Below are 23609 nucleotides of genomic sequence, written 5' to 3' on the forward strand. Positions count from 1 at the left end.
CCTCTATGTGTGCTGGTGAAGGTGCAGACTGGAGTCTGGGAGAGGGCATGGTAGGCTGGTCACAGCAGTACAGAGTAAAGGAAACTTAGGCTGGTGGGTCAGGTTCAGTGGTAACACTGGGGGAACCCATCACAGCTACTCCCAAGTGAATAGTATATACACACCAGCTTGTTTGATTCAACTGAGTATCAGCTCCAATATAACAACACTGTAATCTACTTATAGTAAAAACAAACATCTTAACAAGGGTAGAGATTGTAAGAGATAGTGAGCAAGGCTAATAAGAACAACAGGTTACAAATAAAACAAAAGTATAACATGCTTAAACTAGACTAAAACATAACTCTAACCAGCTAATCTTGTCCAACGACATCTCTCATCTAAGTGTGTTATTCCAGCATTTCAGCTGGGGGTGGTTGAGATACCGTTTTATGGGTATATCAGCACTGCCTGCTTAGCCCCCCTTCCCTCAAGTGCAGGATAAATGAGGAGTCCTTGTGCCTTCATCTTTTACCCCAAAGTCCATTGTTTTTTGGAATGAAAACACCTGGGTTGTTGGCTCCAAGATGTCTCCTATAGTCCTGTTTGTTTCCCATCTCCCCGTTGACCTGTTTTTTCCTGTTGAATTTCACATGCAATTTTAAATGGAGCTTCCTTTGTTTTGGCCTTACAACGCTTAATTTACACGTGAAGTAAGGCAGATGATTTCACATCCCTTTGTCTGGCAAGACCAGCTTGCCAAACCTGCCTGGGACAGATTCTAAAATATATTTTCAATAAACTGTCAATAATACAATTTATTAAATATCACTTACACCTACATCCTGAAATGATTATGAGGATCAGGATGATGCACGCTGTGATGTTGCACTCTATATGATTTTAAGAAAATATGCTAATGAGTGGGAATATAATGTAACTGGAATATGCTTCATGCAAAAGGTCTCTTGTAAGGTATCGTTACAAATCTTATAATCTATTGAGTGTGGTCATCGTATTTGTATGTATGTATCATTCTTGTATCTGAAACTAGAAATATAAAATACAACTCTGAGGGCCTATTGTAATTATGCAAAGTGTGGGCCATTAATGGTGGTTGGGAATTTTGATGGCTCCGATTTACCGGGACAACTGACTGTAGATGGCTCTGTTTACTTGTAAGTCTTCCTGTATACATGTGTGCTGGCAAGTGGGTAATGAAGTCTTAAGTGACATGTGATCATGTCACCTGAACTGGAATCCATCTTTAATCTGGTGCTTTTCCATTTAGAAGAGGGGGTGGGAACCCAGAGAGGGACAAAGGATTCCCAACTTCTGCAAAAGATATATAAGGGAGTGTAACAGAACAAAAGGGGCTGCAGTCATGAGAAATCCCCTAGCTACCACCTGAGCTGGAACAAGGACTGTACCAGGGGAAAGGGTTGTGCCCAGACTAGGAAGGCTTCCAGTATGTGAGGGAAGCTTATTAAAACATCTCTGAGGGTGAAATTTTATCCGTATTCAGTTTTCTTACTGTATTAGGCTTATACTTGCATGTTTTATTTTATTTTGCTTGGTAATTCACTTTCTTCTGTCTATTATTACTTGGAACCACTTAAATCCTACTTTTTGTATTTAATAAAATCACTTTTTACTTATTAATTAACCCACAGTATGTATTAATACCTGGGGTGGCAAACAGCTGTGCATATCTCTCTATCAGTTTTATAGGGGGTGAACAATTTATGAGTTTCCTTGTATAAGCTTTATACAGGGTAAAATGGATTTATTTGTGGTTTGGACCCCATTGGGAGTTGGGTATCTGAGTGCTGGAGACAGGAGCACTTCTTAAGCTGTTTTCAGTTAAGCCTGCAGCTTGTGGGGAACATGGTTCAGACTTGGGTCTGTGTTTGTATCAGGCTAGCGTGTCTGGCTCAAACAAGACAAGGCACTGATGTCCCAAGCTGGCAGGGAAAACAGGCTCGGAGGTAGTCTAGGCACATCAGGTGACAGTCCCAAAGGGGTTTCTGTGATCCAACCCATCACACCTCACACAACCCTTTATGAGTAAATACTGTGAAACAGTGAGTTAGGTGTAGTGAGTTTGTCAGGCCGGATAGGAGTCGGTGTAACAGATCAGCGAATCCTTTGCCAGTTGGCTCTGAGAAATTCTTTGAAGGTTGCATACATAATCTCACTTGCCTGCCAACTCCTTCCTCACCCACTGCCCACCACTTTACCCTACCCAGTAGATTATTAGAGATTTACATAGTTCTAATGTTTTAGTTCTGAATCAGATCTGAAATTGGAAGCAGCCTATTATCTGGTTTTGTTTGGCTGCAGACCACAGTCCTTAGAAAGTCTTATAGTAGACTACAAAATCTCATCTTTTTAAATAGAGTTTTTGAACCCAAAGATTTTAATATAAAATTACATTTCTGCTATAGAATGTTTAAAAAAAATCTACAGAAAGTATATCATTTCTATTCAGTTCAAAAGGTGTTAAAGGAATTTCAGTAGAACTCTACGGCACTGCCATTGAACCCTAATGGTTTCAGCTCTATTAAGTTTTATAGGACTTTTCTATAAGAGAAGAGGCAGGCAAGCTAATGAGATCATCTGAACAGTAGGCATTTCCACCATCTAATGCTAAAATCACATGAGAACTACTAACACACTATTGGCATCATCTGACTTCAAGCTTAGCTCTGAGGCCTGAATTTGGACACTAAACATTAGTCTAATTCACATCTGGTTCTAAACATCAGTGCCATAGCCCAGCTCTAGAGTCCACCACAAAAAAAGATATAAAGTTAAAATATCGGTATCCTTTTTCCAATTCTATGTGTTATTCCCTGACATTACCTTAATGTTCATTTTCCACACTAAGTATCCATATGGGGAAGCTGCTTCCATTTCCTGAAAGGTATAGCACGTGCTCAAGTCTGGACTCCAAAACAGCAGCCGGAGTACTTCAAAGAGGGCCCCTGCATTCCAGTGAAGACCCCAGCAGTAACAGATGAATGAAGGGCGCTCTCTAAACACCTTTAGACCTTGTCTACCTTACACAGTTTTGTTGACAAAAGTCAGCTTTTATCATGAAAGGGACATGCAGCAATGCTGTACTAAGATCAAGGAGCTGAAACATGAGTATCAGAAAGCAAGGGAGGCCAATGATCGCTCTGGTGCAACGCCGAAGATATGCCACTTCTGAAAGGAGCTGCATGCCATCCTCAGCAGCAACCCAACCACCATTGCTATGAGCCCCGTGGATACTTCAGGGGGATTTGAGGTAGCAGCCAGCGGACTCAACCCCAAGTATGAAATGGTGGATGAGGAAGTGGAGCTGGAGGACAATGTGGAGCAAACAACAGAGTTATCAAGTGGCACAGTGAATCAGGACTTCTTTTTGACTCCAGGGGTCTAACCAGTCTCAGCACTCCAGCTCTGGTGCACATGAAGCAGGGGATGAGAGCTCTGGTAAGCACACATTTTGCTTTGATACCTCATGACGAGAGACGATTGAACTCTCATGTACTTTGTTATATGGTACAGGAGGGATAATGGACAGAAATTAACAACAGAGCCTGTGCATCTACACAGTGGGAGCCGAGCATAAAAGTTATTTAATGTGCATGGGGATGTCTCTAGAATCCTCCATAGTGATGTCTAGGAAACTTTCCTGTAGGACTTCTGCAATCACTTGCCAAAGGTTCCTTGGCAGAGCTGACTTCTTTGTCCACGCACTGTAGGAAATTTTGCCTCACTACACGGCAATTATTTCTGCAGGGACCAGAGCAGCACATAGGCCAGCGGCATATGGACCCAGTCTGAAGCCACATGCATGCAGAAGATGCACCCTTGCATCCTGGGTTACCTTTAGAAGTGAAATACAGGATTTGATTACCCTAGCCTCTCAAAAAGGGTACCAATATTCAGAATAGTCTCCCGAGGCACTTGTAGTAACCCCTTTCATGAACCACCCTGACCCATTGTCCCTTCTTCCCAATTCCCCCCTTTCTATCTCCTACCCCCAGCAACTCACCATATTTGGGACTCATGTTGAGCTGTGTGCTAGCCAAAGGACAGTGAGAAAGAGGTGTATTTAACTTTTTTGAGCGTACTCACAATACTGTCTCTGGTCATTATTTCTTTGGCTTCTGCAGATGTGCCTTTGAGGACCCACTTCTCCACATTGGTGGAGTGCCTCAGTCAGATAAGGTGGGAAACCAGGAGGAGTAAGGAGGATGTGTTTCGCTAAGGGCTGCAGTCAACAGATACAGCACACAGCAAAACAAGAGCATGGAGGGAGACAATTAACAAAAGACTCAGGCTGCATAGCCTGGAAAGGAGACGGGGCAGGAGCAGATGATAGATGGACATGAGCAGAAGATAATGCTACCACTTGAGGAACAGACTGATGCTCAAGTCCCTCATTGCGCTGCAGTCTGAGCACATCTGTGCATGACTCCCCCTGAAGACAATACAGAACACCATTCCATGCCCTCCCCAAATTCCCCCACCACATTTCTCATGAATTCCCGGTCTCTAATAGTACCCTGTGCACTGCATGCCTAGGGGCTGGTTTCACAGTTATATCTGGAGTTATACACAGCTGTGTGAGCCCTAATTGAGAGACTGTTCTTCATTGCCATGTCCTGTTTGCCCCAAAATTTGTGTTTTGTACTTTTATTAATCTTGAGTCTTTGAAATAAAATGAGTCTTTATTTGTGTCATGCACATGTCAGTCAGTGCTTACATTCAAACACAGTGGCTAAAGGCAGGAATATTTGCTCAGTATAATTAACACTCAGGAAGCAAGCACAGAAGGGGTCATTCAAGGCTGCAACTAAACATTGCCTGAGTGAATGCATCAAATAAGGACACGTTACTGGGAATCATTGTCAAAATGCTCCTTCAAAGCCTCCCTGATTCAAATACCCACCTACTGTGCCCCTCTAATTGCCCTGATACCTGGCTGCTCAAAATCAGCAGCAAGCCAATCAACCTCAGCACTCCACCCCAGGTAAAGTTTTCCTCTTTCACTTTGCAAATATTATGCAGAGTACAGCAAGCCACAATGACCATCAGAATATTTTCCTCATTGAGGTCTAACCGATGAACAAGGCAGCGTGAGTGACTTTTGAATAGGCCAATGGCACCTGCTGAGCCTGATGCTGAAGTGCTTCTTGCTGCTTTCTAGGTTCCCAGTGTCAGGCTTCATGAGCCACAGGAGCAAGGGGTAGGGGGGTCTCCCAGGATCACTATGGGTATTTCCACATCCCCCCATTGGAATCTTCTGGAAAGAAGGTCCCAGCATTCAGCTTTCTATACAGTCCAGTGTTCATAAGGATGTGAGCATCATGCATCTTCCCTGATCACCCTGCACTGATGACAGTGAAACAGCCCCAGTGATCCACCAGTGCCTGCAAGACCATGGAGAAGTAGCCCTTTTTGTTGGTGTACTCTGTAGCAAGATGGTCTGGTGCCAAAACTGGGGTAAGTGTTCCATCTGTCGCCCCACTACAAATAGGGAACCACATTACCTCAAAGCCATCAATTATTGCACATTGCCCAGAGTCACAGTCCTTCATAGTAGGAGGCAATTAATGGCCATGCACACTTGCATCACCGCAACCCCCATGGTGGACTTTTCAACTCCAAATTGATTTGTGACTGACTGGTAGTAATCTGGAGTTGCCAGCTTCGACACAGTGATCACTACTCGCTTTTCTACAGTGAGGGCAGCTCTCATTCCGGTGTCCTTGTGTCGCAGTGCTGGGGAGAGCTCTGCACACAGTTACAGGAAAGTGGATTTGTGCATCCAAAAGTACTGAAGCCACGGCTCACCATCCCATACATGCATCATGATGCAATCCCACCACTCAGTGCTTCTTTCCTGAGCCCAGTATCGACACTACCTCCGTGCATATATTCCGTGAATGCTAGCAGAAATCTTGAATTATTTGTTACAATGTCAGAGAGCAGGGCAGGCACCACCGATTTACTCTGCATTTTTCAGCTCATGAAATACTGCAGGATCAGCCACATTGTGTTCATAATGCTCATCACCAGACTAGTCAGCAGTTCACGATCCATGCTGTCAGGCAGAGATGGCAGGTGCACAGTTTACAAGGGCTATTGAAAAACTGTGCAAAACAAAGGTGGAAGCCCATGTAATGTTGGGACGGAAAGAAAGGCATCATGAGATAGCAAGCATGCCACCATAAAGCACGCCATCATGATCCATTCCAAGAGCTCTCAGAAGCAGAGGGTGACAGAGGGTGGTGAGTTGCCCAGTGGGATAGCTACCCATCATGCAATGCTGTCTCTGTTGATGCAAGAGCAATGACTGTGGATATGCTTCACCAATACAAGGAGCTTTGTGTGGACGTGCACAACCGAGGTAATTAAAGCAGCTTATAATGTTTGATGTAACTTAAGTTGACTTAACTCTGTAATGTAGACATGGCCTTAGTTACCAGAGGGTCTGATCCTCCTTCTATTGAAAGATATTGAAGTGGAGTGTAAAGTGCACTTAGAGGAGAGGGGCTGGGACTGAGGATGGTTACAATGCCCTGACTAAAACATTGATCTTGAAGTGCATTGGCTTTATAAATGCTAATATAGAAAGGGGATATCTCAGCAGTACAACCATTGTGTTATTAACATCAACTAGAAAGTCTGAAACTGAGATTATGCTAGAAGCGGAATAAGTTATACTTTTACTGTTTATAAAGCTACTTGAATGGTGCTAAATAAGCCCTGTGGTCAGTCATTAATTAAACTGCAAAATCCTGTACAGGTAGTACAGGTACAGTTTACATGTGCTATAATTTATTCTTTATATTTATTCTTAGCAGCACAGCAGCAGACATGGGGAGAATAATATCTGAGTCTACTTGAAGCGCATTTGTAGTTTTTAAAGCAATAAAATGTGATTCTCTAATTTATTCGGTGTTTTTTTCAATCTGACTAACCAAACTAGGATTTGATCCAGAGACCTTAGATACAAAAGAAGTATCCTATAATGTTGAAAATAATCTCCAGTTGCTATCCAGTGCAAATAGCATGGTAATCTTCCTTTCAAATCTGTAACTTCCAGAGGGCAAACGTATATGCTTACTCTCTATTAAAGATCCATAGCAGTCTCTTTTCAGCAATGCTTTGAATTAAAAAAAAAAATCCAGCTCATATAGGCTTGACTCTACCTGCAAGGTCCCAATATGAGACAAAATGGGTGATGCAAAAAAAATAATAGTACAGAAAAATTGAAATGACATGGGATTCATTTCTCAGCATAAATAGCATTGTCTCTGGCCTCAGTTTCAAGATGCAGCATTTCTAATGTAAATAGTTTAAAAAAAAAAAGCTGGAATAAAATCTAACCTGGGCTGGAAGAGAGAGAAATTTGGATAACAAATACAACATGCTTCCCATTAAAAGGAACATTTAAAAAATATAGCTCTGCAACGTGTTCATCGATTTCCTTTCTCTCTTTCCTATTCTTCAAAAAAAAAAACTCCTAGGTCTTCCTTCCCTGTGTTTGTGTAGTATAAATAAGCTTCCATTATGATCAAGAGTTCCTCTGAGTTCCTCAGCAGTCCCTTTATGTGTGGCTCTCCATTGTAGAAGTGACTCCTTTTGTAAGGATGCCAAGCAGCAGGCATCGTGTAAACATTCAGATTGCTATGCTGATGCTTTTGTCCAGGTTACATCTCTACCCTTTTTCATATCGGATATTTTGTATTTATTTTTCTTTATCTCAAAGATAAAGGCATCAGCTAGGCACCAGATATTACATTCATTGCCTTATTTTTCTAAACATCCCAGTCTTTAGTTTCTACCTCCTGGTGTTTGCAAGTTTTATGGAAATCTTAGAAATAGATTTTGCCACCCACAGTCACCTTGGGTACTCCCACCCCCCATGAGAAACCTTACTGATTTCAGCTGTTTCAATCACACTACTCACAGAGTAAAATATGACTCACAGTGACTAACGGTTGCAGAATTAGACTTTTTTAAAGTATGTAGGCATTTCTCCACTCAGCGCTGCAAGATCTAAGTGTTTTAGACAGCTAAGTCACATTTTCAAAAGTAACTTATGCATTTAGGAGGACTCTACTTCCCACTGAAAGTCAATGGGGTTTAGGCACCTAAAAACCTTAGCGGATCTGGGCCTAAATCACTTCTGAAAATGGGAGTTAGGATTTGAGGTAAAAATCTGGGCCTCAGTACCTATCTTAAAATATAATGAAACCCTGCCTTTTTCTGTAGCAGTGGTTCTCAACCCACAGCCCAATTAGCACAGAGCTGCAGCCCAGCTGTGTGCTAAAAGAAATTGGAAGAGTGCTGCACCAATTGCTTCACTCTCGGGTCCTGACAGGCGTAGAGTTGCCAGTTTGGCTTGGATGGATTCCTGCAGGTTTCATCACATGACATAATTTGTAATTAAAGATCAATCTTTAATTTCAGGAGACTCCTGGACAAATCTGGAGGGTTGGGAACCCTAGGCAGGGGTCACTCCGGGGCTAGGCCAGGGCTACCTGAAAGGCAGATGGCATCATGGAGCCCTGCTGGGGTGCCACAAGGGAAGACAAAGCAGCCCCATGTGGCGGGGGAGGAGCTCAGCCCACAGCCTGCTGCTTCCTCCCTCCACAGGCTGCATGGACACACTGAGAGTGCTGCTGCCAGGAAGAGTACTGCCTCCTCGCTTCTGGGTGTCCGTGCCAGAGGTGTCCGGAGAAATAGGGGGGAGCACGTGACCCCCCCAGAACCTTTCATTTGTGACCCCAACTAGCCACAGCTGAATGTTGCCTCTGGGGGGGATGAGCGTGTTATGGGCTGCAGCATGCCCTGGCCTGCCTGTAGCAGACAGTACCCGCCGGCCCATCCCCTGCTGGCCAGGTCTGAACTGGGAGCTCACAGCCAGAGCAGGAGGCTGCCCTGTAAATCATTACATTAAAATTTGTACCATTATTTGTAAGCAACAGCTGGCGCATTGTGGAAATTTGTCCGATGGGCAGCTTCCCAGTGAAGGTCCCGCATGGTGCGGTGGGTGGGATCACCCCTGCCCCTGTCAGGAAGCAGGCGTGGACTGACATGTGCCTGACTGGGCAGCCACAGCAGGCAGGATGGGGAGGAGCCCTCACCCGCTCCCGTACAATCTCTGCCATAGGGGCCTAATGCCCGTGTAGCAGTAACCCTCTCCGGCCCGGACAGCGCCCCAGTACTGAGCCCCACATGGGGCTGAGGGTATTCTCCTGGTGCCTGCTATCTCAGCTGCACCCCCTCCATAGTCATCACTGCCAGTCAGAAGTCAGTGCCCGCTCACTCACACACAGAAACAGCAACTGGGCAGCCTCCAGCAGCGCTCTGCCCCTGCCTCAGGCAAGCTCCAGGTGAGAGGCGCCCAGGATGCAGAGCTGCTATGTGTAGTGTTGCCAACTTTCTAATTGCACAAAGCCAAAAACCCTAGCCCCGCCCCTTCCCTGAGGCCCTGCCCCTTGCTCACTACATTCCCCCTCCCTCTGTGGCTCGCTCTCCCCCACCCTCACTCACTTTCACTGGGCTGGGGTGCGGCAGGGGGTGATGGCTCTAACAGAGTGTGGGCTCTCGGGTGGGGCCACGGATTAGGGGTTTGAGGTGCGGGAAGGGCTCTGGGGTTGGGGTGGGCTCAGAGCTGGGGCAGGAGGTTGGGGTTGGGGTTGGGGCACGGGTTTACCTCGGGTGGCTCCCGGTCAGTGGCGCAGTGAGGCTCAGGCAGGCTCCCTGCCTGTCCTGGCTCCACACTGCGCCCTGGAAGCGGCCGGCAAGTCCAGCTCCTAGTCTGAGAGGGGCACTTAAAACTTACTTATGATGACTTGTGATGACTAAAATACTTACGCTGCTGCTTATAGTTTTGTAATGTTATTTTATGTAAAGTTCAGCTGTAGCTGGAGGACAGATATTTAATTACCACTGGGTTATTCAAATTATTCTCCTTTCTTTGATACCAGAATCTCCTAAATCATTGAACATTTTTCATCTAATTTTCTTTTATTTTCAGGAAAATTATATTACGGGCCCAATCCAGCTCCCATGGAAATAAATGAAAAGACCCGATGTTGATTTCAAATGGAATGAAATCAGGCCTCACATTGCAGCTATATTGTGTTTGTTTGTTTGTTTTGGTTGTTTTTTGTGTGTGTCTGTGTCATGCAAAAATATTAAATAAATAATTGAGCCACTTTGTAAAAAGATTCCTAAATAGTGTTATTGCTCTTTCTCAATAGTAGAAATGTTTTGTTTTCCCTCCTTTCTTTTTTTTTTTTTTCAAAAGATTTAAATCTTTTAAAGTTCTGACTTGCTGGATTGCTGGATCATGCTTGCATACCTCAGCATGCATCTACGCCCTAACCAGGATGAAACTGTACAGCTAATGGGTGGTATTACCATAAGGTGAGTTTGAGTAATAAAGTTTCATATTTTTCAAAGTACTAGTATAATTATACCTTATAAACAAAGAGATTTGATGAGAGAATTTATTGCTGAGGTCAGACAAATCAACAGAGTCCTAGAAAAAGCTTTGGAATGCTGGATTGACAGTCCCAGCAGCCTCTTACCCTTTCTCTAAAATACACAGTCCTGGAAATGACTACTTTCCAGTGCCACTCTGCCCATGTGCCTCAACCCTGACCTGTAGGGAGCATTGCTAGGGATAAAAAACTAGTTTATTCTACAGTTTATTTACCCCATCCTTAGCTTCTTGGTGAGGATTACCAAACAGGGGGGCAGCTAGCACCAGCTGTGATGGTGGGTTATGTGAGGTTGTCCATGAAGCTCCTGTAGAACTACCCATCAACTCATTTCAGATAAACCACTGGAAACCACATGATAACAACTTTTGGTCACTCCAGAACTAGGCCAGTTTTAAAGTCCTAATTCAGCAAGGTACATAAGCACATACCCAACTTTAAATACATGAGTATTCCATTGGTGAATGGCTTTGTATCTTGTTACCAATCTTGTGAGCCATGCAGCACTGTGTATGTAAGGTGTATGTGTAGGTGTCACTCTAGGCAGAATTTGGTCAAAGTCTGCCAACGTAAATATCTAGGGCCTGATTTTCATTTACACTACTCCAGGGGCTTTAAAGTTGTTGTAAAATAGTCTAGTGTCACTTTAAAGTCATGTTACATTGCCAGAGTAGTGTAAAGTGTGTTCTGAGTGTAAATGAGATTCTGGAGCCTAGTGTCCTAACTCACTGCATTTCTTTAGTCCAGAAATTTCAGTTAACAGCAGTGGTTGTCCCAAGCATTCAATAATCAGGAGTCAGGCTCCCCAATTCATGAGATTGGCTACAATATTATCAGGTTTTAAAAATAATAAATATGGGGTCTGATCATTTGCTTTCTAGATTCTGAATCTTTAGGATCATATTTTTGTTGTTGTTGTTTGTTGGTTTGTTTGTTTTATTGGCAGGGGATGGAAGGGAGAATTCTTCAAGCAGGAGTGTTGCCATTTATTTTTTTATTTAATTTATAAAAGCGGAGATGCTCTCAGAATCATCCATCTCCAGAAGCTAGAATCTTTAAAAAATACTCAAATACTGCAAGACACATGATAAAATCATAGAAGTTGGCAACTGTGTTGTAAAATGGACACATACTAGACTGTCTATCAATCTTCCTGTTCATCACCTTCCTTCATGGGCATGAGGAGAACTGCTTATAACACCTGCAGCTCTGCATTAAGTCAGCAACAGTAATAAAATATTATATTTCAGGGCTCCAGCCTCTAGAGGTGTGGAAGGATTTTTTTTTCCCTAATGCAAAGTTGGCCAGATGTTTTCTGTGTAGGTTTGTTGGTTCATTTCTTTGTCCCCTCTAAAGCATCCACACGGGGTGGGGGGGAGAGATGCCCAAGAGCAGCCCTTGGCCCGTTTCCCTGCCCCCCACCCCCCCCAACTGCCCACAGGGCTCCGACTTTTGGCCTAGCCAGAGGCAAGACCTCAAGGGAGAGAGGAGGAGCAGGGGACAGGGCCTTATGCAGAAGTCGGGGTAAGGCCCTTCTCCCAGGAAGAGGCTAGCGCTGCTCCTGGACCTCTGGCAGGTGTGGAACGGTGCTGCAGGAAATGCAGGACAAATGCTGTCCCGGAGTCATTCAGCCTGGGACTGGGACATGAGCTCAGTATTTTGGGACTGTCCAACCCAATTTGGGATCGGTTTTCACCCTATAATATACACAAGGTTGACTTGATCCCTTCTAGCCCTAAACTCTATGAAATGTCCATCAAAAGTCTGCCAGTGAGACTAAGACACACTTAGCAGTTAAGATGATTCCATGCTGTTTTGATTTCTATATTGTGCACATTAGCTCGATTTTGAATTTGATCAATTATACAGTTTGTAGCAATGTTAACAGTCCCTTCAAACAGTTTTTGTGCATGAAATCCTGGTTTGTATATGTATATAGAATACTGTTGACAGATTTATGTATATAATATTAGATGCATGATCAAGCCTTTTAGATTTTTCTCACTGCTCAAACAGCCATTGTTAACAAAAGAGATATTGGGGGAAATGCTGTATCTGTCCTGTGGAGGAGCAGGCAGTAGCAATGAGCACAGAGAGGCACAGGTGGTTACAACACAGGTATATGTTTATTATCGGTGAGTCATGGCATAACAAATATCTTCAAGGTGTTTGTTGGCATACATGTGAACAAACCAGTCACAATAATTTGCTTCTAGAATTCCCTTTCTCAGAATATACGGACATTATTCTTTTTTTCAGAAAAGAGACAGGATCATTTGACACATCTTATTCCTTTTCTGCACAGATTAGGGTTTTTCCAGTCCAGATCACTCTATGTTACTGACCTGCTGAAGTTAGGGTGACCAGATAGCAAGTATGAAAAATCAGAACAGGGAGTGGGGAGTAATTGGCACCTATACAAGAAAAATCCCCAAATATCGGGACTGTCCCTATAAAATCGGGACCTCTGGTCACCCTAGCTGAACTTTCAGAGAGGTAGTAACTCTTTTGGTTATGTTACTGACTCAATGGCAGAGTAATGTAACATTAGGTAATCTAGAACTTTCCTTCATAGGTTTATTCATCTGTTTACAGTAAATGAATGCAGATATGCTTGTAGCAACCAGATGTGCTCCCAGCATAGATAAAGTACATGTACATATGTAGATATGAGGACTGGCTCCCAATAAGATCCTTTTAGTGATATTAATGGATTTGATCCTTAGTATTTTGAAAAAAATGCAACATTTATGAAATAATTCTTTACAGTTTTGAGCAGTAAAATCATTAAATAATAATACCAGAAGACAGCACTTTGCATGAAGTCCTGGCCATATTCTGCTATTGTATATAAACAGAATTCCCATAGAGTTCAGTGGAAGCTGTCCATTCATATTTGAGAGCAGAATTTGATCACATTTGATATATTAAAATTCTGCTTTGATAACAATACACAAATTCAAGAAAAAGGAATTTTTGAGCTCCAGTAACAAAATAAGATTCAGTTTGCATCAAATTTGTGAGAGAAATATCCATGCCTGACTGAGAAATTGTCAATTTTTTTCAAATGACACGCAAGAAAACCACACAATATACAGTATTTCAGTGTTCTGTGTATCTGAATCTAACACATCTCTACCCATAATGAACCATGGCTTCTCACACCTGTAGGGACATTTTAAAAGAGCTTTTTCTCCTAGGGTAAGAAACTAGAAAGTTATTCCTAGTCAGCAAGGATAAAGAGTTCTCAGAAAGAGATGGAAAGCTGTAATATACAGTGAGATTCTCTAACAGCCTCAAGTTGGAGTCATCAGAGCCTGTTCAGTGATGGTGACAGAACATGATTTATTTCACTTATTTCATCTTGCCAAGGACAGTTGTATAAAGGCAGGGAAACAAAAACATCCACACATTCCCTTTTTGAACTGCCCTGTGACATTTCAGAGGTGGCCTTGTCAAAGTGACAGCTGTTCAGCCAAACTCCACAGCAAGATATATGTGCAGATAGCAAAACCTGGTTGAACGCCTCTCAGAGGAACAATAGAAATGTGGAGAGTATGAGAAGTTGCAAAAGCAGCTTTTATTTTTGGTAACTAATAACTGAGTACAGTGATGTGGGTTAGCTGTGAAAAGAATCACATTCTTTTGTAGTTTAGTGTGTCATTGACCTACCAAAAAAAGCAGTCACATGGTATCCTTTTCAAGCATTATTTTAGACAAGTGTTCTGATATATGGGCCCAATTCTGATCTCACTTACACAATTTTAACTCCAGTTGAGTTACTCCTGAGTTACCTTGGATTATCCACTTGCAGTAGGTACTTATATAGCCCCTGTCACTGTAGTAGCTCCCAATTTTTAGTGTATTTATCTCTGTGAGGGAGGGAAGTGCTATTATCCCCATTTTATGGAATGGAGGGATGGGTTTTCATTAATGTCTCACTATTAGATTGGGTTGCCTGGATGAGAGCCGAGGGGATTGTGTTTGGCTTCTGGTTAACCAGTGTGCTGCTGCAGAAGCTCTTATGCTACTGGTTTGGTGAATCTATTTTTAGAGTAAACCACCAGTTTGGGGGATTGTCTGTCTTGATTCTTGCAGTCTGCCCTGAGTGTGGCACTCTCAGTGTGATCTATACCAGGCACTCAGTCACAACCATAGTTAAACAAGCACCTCTCTGCCCACTGTAGGTCTGTTTCTTTTCTGTCTTTGGTGTAAACTCAGCCATTATTGTTATATCCTTGGGGGAAACAGTTTTAGGAAGAAATCACTGGAGACACAGAGAGCTGTAAACCTTGAAAGCAGCCATTTATTGCCACACACTGAACTAACCAACAACCAGCCAAAACTGGCTGGGCTATCCCCTAACAATCTAACTCAGTTGCCATAGCAACACAAGATATCCCTCCCCTTGAGGTGGAGGGATAGCTCAGTGGTTTGAACATTGGCCTGCTAAACCCAGGATTGTGAGTTCAATCCCTGAGAGGGCCATTTAGGGTTCTGGGGCAAAAATTGGGGATTGGTCCTGCTTTGAGCAGGAGGTTGGACTAGATGACCTCCTGAGGTCCCTTCCAACCCTGATATTCTATGATTCTAAGATTGTATTACCACAACAACCAAATACACAACATATTCTTCCCCCCTGAATAAGAACGTCCCCCAAATAAAACAAACACTAAACTAGAGAAGGAGGGTATACTGCCTCCGTTCATGGCTAAACTCCAAGGATTAGTTTGCCCCATAACTGTGGGTTCACACTAGCTAAAGATCCAGCCATTGAGGAGTCCTTCTGTCTCTAGGTGGATTATGGCAGACTTCTGGTGTCATTGCACCTGAAAGTGTCTTGGGTGCGGGCTTGACGATGGGCTCAGGGTTCGTAGGGCGAATGGGTGAGGATGTGGTATCAGCTTGTGCCATGCAAAGGGGTATCTCTGCTGCCAGCTGTAATAGAGGGGAAAAGTCAGGAACAGGAAAGTCAGACTCTTGATTCGGTGTCTCACTGGAAGTCGTGAAGTCAGGCAACTCAACTGAAGATGTGTCCTGAGGACTGGAATGACCTGACAGCAGCTGATCTACATGTCGCTGCCAGGTGAGATCCTCTGCAGTCCGGACTGTGCAGGAAACAGGTCCTGTTTGAGTGATGACAGCGCCAGGGACCCATTTAGCTCCAGAAGTATAATTCCGAGCCAAAACCAGCTGTCCCGGGCTAAAGGTTCAGTCTTTTGCTCTGGGTTCACACCTGATAACTTGATCTTGCTGCTGATGTTGCACAATTTGTCAGGGTTCAGAAGGTTTCAGCTGATCAAAGCAAGTGCGCAGCTGTCATCCCATCATTAGAAAGGCCGGGGATGCCTTGGTCATAGCATGAGGTGTGTTTCTGTAGGATAGCAAAAAGGTGTCCAGACGCTTTAAAATGGATAATTATCCCCTTGCCGATTTCAAAGCTTGTTTCATTGTCTGCACAAATCTTTCAGCTAATCCATTGGTGGATGGATGATATGGTGCTGAAGTGATATGGTGTATCACATTTGCCTTCATAAAATTTTGAAACTCCTGAGAGACGAACTTCAGTCTGTTGTTGCTCACAAGTTGTTCTGGCAGACCAAAATGACTAAAGAGTCCGTGTAGTTTTTGGATAGTACTCTCTGAAGTAATGGACTGCATTGTAGAGACTTCTGGCCATTTAGAATGGGCATCTACCACCACCAAGAACATGCTTCCTTTAAAGGGGCCTGCGAAGTCAACGTGAATACGTTGCCATGGGTTTTCAGGCCAGTCCCATGGGTGTAGGGGTGCCCACTGGGGTGCATTCCTCACACCCTGACATGACATACAAGCTCTTGCCTTCTCTTCAATAGCACAGTCCAATCCAGGCCACCAAAAAATAGCTTCGTGCAATTTCCTTCATGCGCACTATTCCACAGTGACAACAAGAATGTAGCTGTTCTAACATCTGTGATCTCAGTGGTGGTGGGATAATGACATGTCTCCCCCACAACAAACAACCAGATTGGATTGATAACTCTGTCCTCCTGGACATGTAGGTGACAAGGCTGCGTGAGACCGGAGAGGTTCGTCGTGATGTTCCCTGCATCACCAGGTCCATAACTTGGAACAATACTGGGTCAACTCAAGTTGCCTTCTTTACCTGAGTAGCGGTGATGGGTGTATTCTCTACCTATTCAAAGTAAAAGATTTCCTTCTGGGCAATATCTTGACATTTGACCGGCAAAGGCATCCTTGAGAGACCATCTGCATTGCCATGCAGAGTGGATTTCCAACATTTGATTTCATATGTGTGCTCAAAAAGCAACAATGTCCAACATTGCATACGACTAGCAGCTAATGGGGGGAATGCCTGTGTGTCCAAAAATTGAAGTCAGGGGTCGATGGTCTGTGAGAAGAGTAAACTTCCATCTGAACAGGTACTGATGAAACTTCCAAATTCCAAAAACGATTCTCAATGCCTCAGGCTGGATTTGAGCATAGTTAGTTTCTCCTTTGCTTAGAGTGCGTGAAGCAAAAGCAAAAGGTCTCTCTTCTCCCGAAGGCATAATGTGTGACTCGACTGCTCCCACTCCATAAGAGGATGCACCGCAGGCCAACTGCAGGGGTAAGGATGGATCAAAGTGCGTCAGAACTTCAGAATTTAGCAATGTATTCTTAGCTTTGTTAAATGCAACATCACAGGCTTCAGTCCACTTCCAGGCCTTGTTCTGCCCAAGGAGTTCATGAAGTGGTTTTAGCAGTGTAGCTAACTATGGGATGAACTTTCCATAATAGTTCAATAGTCCTAGAAATGAGTGAAGCTGCCTAACATTTCGAGGAGGGGGAGCATCCACAATAGCGTTAACTTTTGCAGGGGCCTTACAAAGACCTGTAGCATCAATGATGTGTCCCAAATATTCAACAGAGGGCTGGAAGAATTCACACTTGTCTTTGTGGACTCATAGGCCATACTCTTCCAGTCTTTGTAGAGTAGCCTCTAAATTTTTAGGTGATCCTCCTCATTCCTTCCAGTGACCAGGATGTCGTCAAGGTAGCACTGGACTCCTGGCAAGCCACACAAGATCTGGTCCATAGCCCTCTGGAACAGGCAGGAGCAGACATAATTCCGAAGGGTAGGTGTCAGTATCGATAAAGCCCCTTATGCATCACAATAGTCAACAGTTCTTGGGACATTTAATCGACATGCATCTGTAAATACGCTTGACTCAGATCAATCTTACTGAACTTTTGTCCCCAGCCAGGCCTGCGAAAAGGTCATTGATGCTAGGAAGCGGGTATTGCTCTGCACACAATACTGGGTTGACAGTGACTTTAAAATCACCGCAAATCTGGAGGGAGCCATCTTTCTCCGCTATTGGAACAACAGGAGTTGCCCATGGACTATGGGTAACTAGTATTAGGATTCCATTGGTGACCAGGCTCTCCAGGTCCGCTTCAACCTTTGACCTGATGGCATATGGCACAGTTCTGGCTTTCAGATATTTTGGTTGACTGTCAGGTTTAATGTTCAATGTCACAGTGATTCCCTTCATACTTCCCAGATCCTCTCCAAAAACAGCAGCATGTTTTCTTAGTATTGCGGGCAGGCTGGTTTCTTCTTTAGTCATTTGGTGCACTTCTGCCCAGATCAGCTGGATCTTCCTAAGCCAAGACCTACCCACTAAGGTTGGGTAATTACCTCTCACCACAAAGAGTGGCAATTTAGCAGCCTGTCCATTGAGCTCCACCTTAACACCAGTAGTGCCCAACATGGGCACAGCTTCCCCCGTATACGTCTTCAGAACTGTTTTTGTTGCTTTAAGCGGAAGATGCTGTAGCTTTTCTTTATACACAGTCTCAGAGACCAGCGAGACGGCTGCACTGGTGTCCAGTTCCATGCGTATAGATTTGCCATCCAACAATGGGGTTACCCAGTATTCATGTGAGCCCACTGCCAAAGACGAAACGTGGCGTGGCTCTTCTTCTTGTGATGAGGTGTCTCCTTGGTCATTCTGGGTCTGCTCTAGGGTATGCAGATTTCCCTTTTTGGTCAGCCAGATCACAGGCCTCTTTTTTTCTTTTGTTTACAGGCACACTCAATGTGTCCCTTTTTTTCCACAGTGTCATCACAACAGGTCATTACACCAGCATTCTGATGCATGGTGACCCGGCTTACCACAGCGGTAACATTCCTGACTCCCCACAATTTTGTGGGTAGGTTCTTGTGACACCTTATGCACCCGAGGGGATGCACCAATGGATTGTGCCTCCTTTGTTGCCAGTTCCATAGAGACCGCAATGTCAACAGCCTTCTGTAAGGTAAGCTGAGCCTCTGTCAATAGGCACTTCCATATAGCTTCACTGTGCAGGCCACACACTAACCTGTCACGTAGGGCATCATTTAGTATCTCCTTAAATTCACAGTCTTCTGCAAGCTTTCTCAAAGTTGCTCCAAATTATACAACTGTTTCATCTACTTTCTGGTCTCTATTGTGGAACCTATATCTTTCAGCAATTGCCAATGGTTTGGGAGAAAAATGGGACCCCAGGAATTCTACAGTGTCACTGTAAGATTTAGTGTCTGGCTTAACAGGGTGTAGTAAGCTGTGTAGCCTGGAGGAGGACTTAGCCCCTACGGCACTTAAGAATATTGGCACCTTCTTCTGTTCTGTAATGTCATTTGCAATAACAAAAAGCTCAAAGCGCTCAGTATATATGTGCCATTACACTATAGTCTCCTCAAAAGGTTCCAGTGGGCCTGTAAGTGCAGCCATGATTTTAGTTTCTGTTTGCACAGTCAGTGCAAACAAGTCAGTTCTCATCCCCTTCCAGCAGCAAAAAAGGTTTTTTTTTTTCCTGTGCCTTAACTTCTACTTCCTTCTGTTGCTGGGGCAGCGCAGACATCCCATCCTCGTCGCCATGTTGTTATATCCTTGGGGGCAACAGTTTTAGGAAGAAATCACTGGAGACACAGAAAGCTGTAAACCTTGAAAGCAGCCATTTATTGCCACACACTGAACTAACGAAAAACCAGCCAAAACTGGCTGGGCTATCCCCTAATAATCTTGCCATAGCAACACAAGATTCTATTACCATGACAAACAAATACACAACAATTATAACATGTTGTGCTCTTCCATAGAATGAAGAGGCTATCTCCAAAATTATGGGATGGTATCAGCCATCTAAGTAGGCATTCTCTCTAAGAAAATATACCACGCTAAAGGAGTTTGTTGCTGACTCACACAACTTGTTGATGGTTTATGTTTAAAAAAAATAACAAAAGATTTGGGGTGGGGGGGGCGGCACCTCAAATTTTGGATGCCTAGCCTGAGACAACTCTAAAAAGGCCTGATTTGTAGACAGCTCTCAGTCAGTCCCCACCTTCTTAAAATCAGGAATCTTTCTCCAGTTGGCCAGCCCAAAAATGGAAACTCCCAAAAATCAAGTCATGTTTGAAAATGCAGACCAATTGTGTCTCTAAGAGCTCACATCTGTATTAACTGCTGGCTGGATTTCTGTATGGATATCTGGCAGACTTTCAGGGATTAGCCAATACCTTCGCATCTTCTATGTAAGCAAAGCAATGTCCACCAATAATGTGTGAATTCTCACACTCTGTGTGTGTGTGTGCTTAATGTTGAATTTCTAAAATGAAGCAAAAGACAACAGCAGAAGGTGCATAAACTGAAATACTCCTTCAAGAGTCAAAATTTGCAATATCAAAATGGATTTGTTTGCCTCTGATGCATCTACATTTTCTAAAATAAAATAAAATAAAATAAAAGTTCCTCCAATTAAATAATATGCTGGGAACACATAGTTACAGTGTGACCTTGTACTAAAGAAAGATTTGCTCTCATGCATTTAGATGATTTTTCAAATGATTTCTTACTGCTTATGAATTTAGCAGTCTAATTATTTGTCTGCAGCAGCTATTTGAAATGTAGATCATTGGAATGTAAGCAGAGTATGTGAAAGCTGGCAGTTTTACAGCTCTATGATGCATTTTCCAAATGGATATGGGATTACAGGGGTTTAAAAGTAGCCCTTTTTTGCATACATTTTCAAATGCTCCTTGAAAATTGATCATCTCAGAGCACACATGACTATGTGAAGATAAGGAGCAAAGTTTTTCCACATTATGTAAATTTCCACACAAGTCAGAAAGTGTCATTTCACTTGTGGAGCTGAGATGGGCTCCTTCCTTTGAATCTCTGATGGGCTCCATTTTCAGTCCTTTTCTTTCCTCTTCAATAATTATTCTTAAATCTGGCATTATGCCTCTGAGAGGCATGTGGTGATCAAGTGCATGCACAATCAATATTTACCTAGGGGGTTTTGGATTTTGTTTTCTTTATTCCTCCCACTAATAAGTAGGTTATGACATTTAAATGTGCTTATGTCAGGGGAGTGGGGTGTCAAAGGAAATAAATTTTAGAGGTCAAGGAGTCATCTGAAGTGAAGGGTGCAGCAAATAAGTTCTGTGACTGTGACAAACTTATCTAAGCAGGGTTTCTGTTCAATATAGTTCTGCTTGGCTGAGGAAAGAGATGCAGTTGAAAACTAAACCAACAAAATAGTATTTAATTTATTATTGACATTACGGTAGTGTCTGAGGGCTATAATTAACATCAGGGCCTCATTGTACTAAGTGACTGTACAAAAAGATAAGAAGAGATAGTCCCTGCCCCAAAGAGTTTACATTCTAATAGAAAAGACAGACAAAGTGAGGAGAAAAGGAAGCATTATTATTATGAAATATCAACAAATACTAACAGGACCCCATGTTTCCAAAACACACACATGCAAAAGCATGCAGTGGGCCTGATTCTGCTTCCATTTACCCTGGAATAAATCAGGAGAAACTCCAAAGAGTAACATCAGTGTGAGATCAGATTTATGTCCCTGGTACTTATAATACTTGTTTGGGAAGTGTCATCTAGTGGTTAAAATATTGGACTGGAAGTTGAGACACCAAGGTTCTGTTTCCACTCTGCCACTACTTGGTTTTGTGATGCTGGCAAGTCATGTAAATTACCCGGTATGTAAAACAGTAGGAAAATACTGCTTAGCTATGCGTATAAAGCACTTTTAAATCATATAAAGAATGGTGTTATGAGTACAAGGTATAACTATTATATCAATATTGTATTGCATTACTTTGTATATGTATTACATTTGTAAATTTTTAAATAAATGCTTCTGCTTTGTCTCTTTATGGTACCTTTAATCTGGTGATATTAAACCCCATAACATCCTTTTGCAGTGGTAGATATTTTTGCCCTTATTTTATAGGGGAGATGTGACCCAAAGGCCCCTTTCCAAAGGGTCCCCTCTTTTTTTACAAACAACTCTAGACTCAGACCTGAAAAATTCATTACATGAAATACATTGCTTGCAAGGACGTTTCCATAAAGGGTAATGTATAAGGTCTCTATTGTAATCTTGCAACTTATCAGTGTTCATAATCATATAATGATGTGTCCAGGAATAATATTTAAGGAATAATGTAAATATATTTAATATTATGTCCTTGTGGTCTTAAGGTTAAAAGGAGTCACCATGAGTGATATTACTTGCTAACGGCCTATTTATGCAGGAGGGAGTTACTATCCCTCCTTGGTTAGTCAGTGAGGTAATTCAAGGCTCAGTTTTCTACCACTTCCCCATCACAGAACAGTCAATGGAAAATCATCAAAGACAACTGCAAACAATCAACCCACCCTGGAGGTTAAAGAAAAAAAAAGACTATTTTAACAGACAGGAGAGGGCCCTTTCTATGAGAAGAGGCTGTTTCAGTATAACAGAAAGGGGAGAGGCACACTGCGGGGTGGGGGTGGGGAAGGAAAGGAAATCAATTTTATGAGCTAGAAAAGTGTAGGCTCTATACATGTTTTATGATTTTGTTTTGTATTTGTAACCATTTCTTCCACCACTCTGTCTAGTTTCTAGTGGAATCGCTATTCTTTTTTAAATAAACTTCCTTTTGTTTTATTACACATGCTGTGTGTTATACCAGAGAGGTGATTTAAGGTAACATAGTTAAACTGAGGCACACTGTTTCTTTGGGAGTTGAGGATCAGGGATTTCTGTGAGTAGCTATTATCAGGGACCAGATATTACAGGGGGACAGTTCAAGGAGACTCTGGGACTGGGCTGCAGTTCTTGTTAACCTGCAAAGCAAAGACAGGTCTGGCATGGACTGGAGGGGAGTGCCTGAGTAGGTGAGAGGTTGGTGGTTTGAGGGAGCTACCACTTTTACCTTAAATTAGGCACTGATTCTGCAATGCACACGGTTGAAGCCAAGCCAGCGCGCATCACGTTTCAGGATTAGAGGTTAGGTGTCACTTATTCTATATATTCTAAAGCTACTTTGGTAAGACTTGTACCACATGTTTTTGAAGCGCTGGTCTTGGACTAGAGAACAGAACAAGAAAAATAATATCTTTTCACCATAGGGCCTCGTACACCATTATTATTCTTAGCTTTATTTTTGAGCCGTCAAAAAAATGTTAAACCCCATCACATCTGCAATAGTCATTGTAATGCTCCCATCACTGTTTTAAAGTTTAAATTTTATTAAGACCTATGAATTTGAATGAAGGCAATGTTCAAATACATTTCTTCAAGCACACACACACACACACACACACACACACACACACACACACACACACACACAACATCAAAGCTTTAGAAATTTCAAAACTAGCCACAGGGATTCAGTGGAAAGACAAACAAATTCAAAGGATTGCCATGAAAGCACGTGATACTTCACAGATCCCATGATGATCTTTCAAGTCTGCCACCCTTCGAAAGAGATACCACTGGAGATAACAACAGTTGCAATACATATTGAAGGCAACAGTGTCTTTGGGGAACAGTTTGGAGAGTGTGCATTGCTCAGGCTATAATGCTATTGTTTGTAGTCTGGGTCCATTAAATTTGCATCACATACACAATAAGAAATGGAGAAGCAGACAGCACTGATATTCTGATAAAAATGTTTGTCTCTCTCATTCACTCAGAAGTAAAATATCATGTATGAGCACAGTATGTTCTACACACCCAAACAACAGAATGCGGCAGAATGTATGTGAATGGTATCCAGAAACTGCTACAGAA

This window comes from Natator depressus, chromosome 1 (genome assembly GCF_965152275.1).
Source record: "Natator depressus isolate rNatDep1 chromosome 1, rNatDep2.hap1, whole genome shotgun sequence".
NCBI lineage: Eukaryota > Metazoa > Chordata > Testudines > Cheloniidae > Natator > Natator depressus.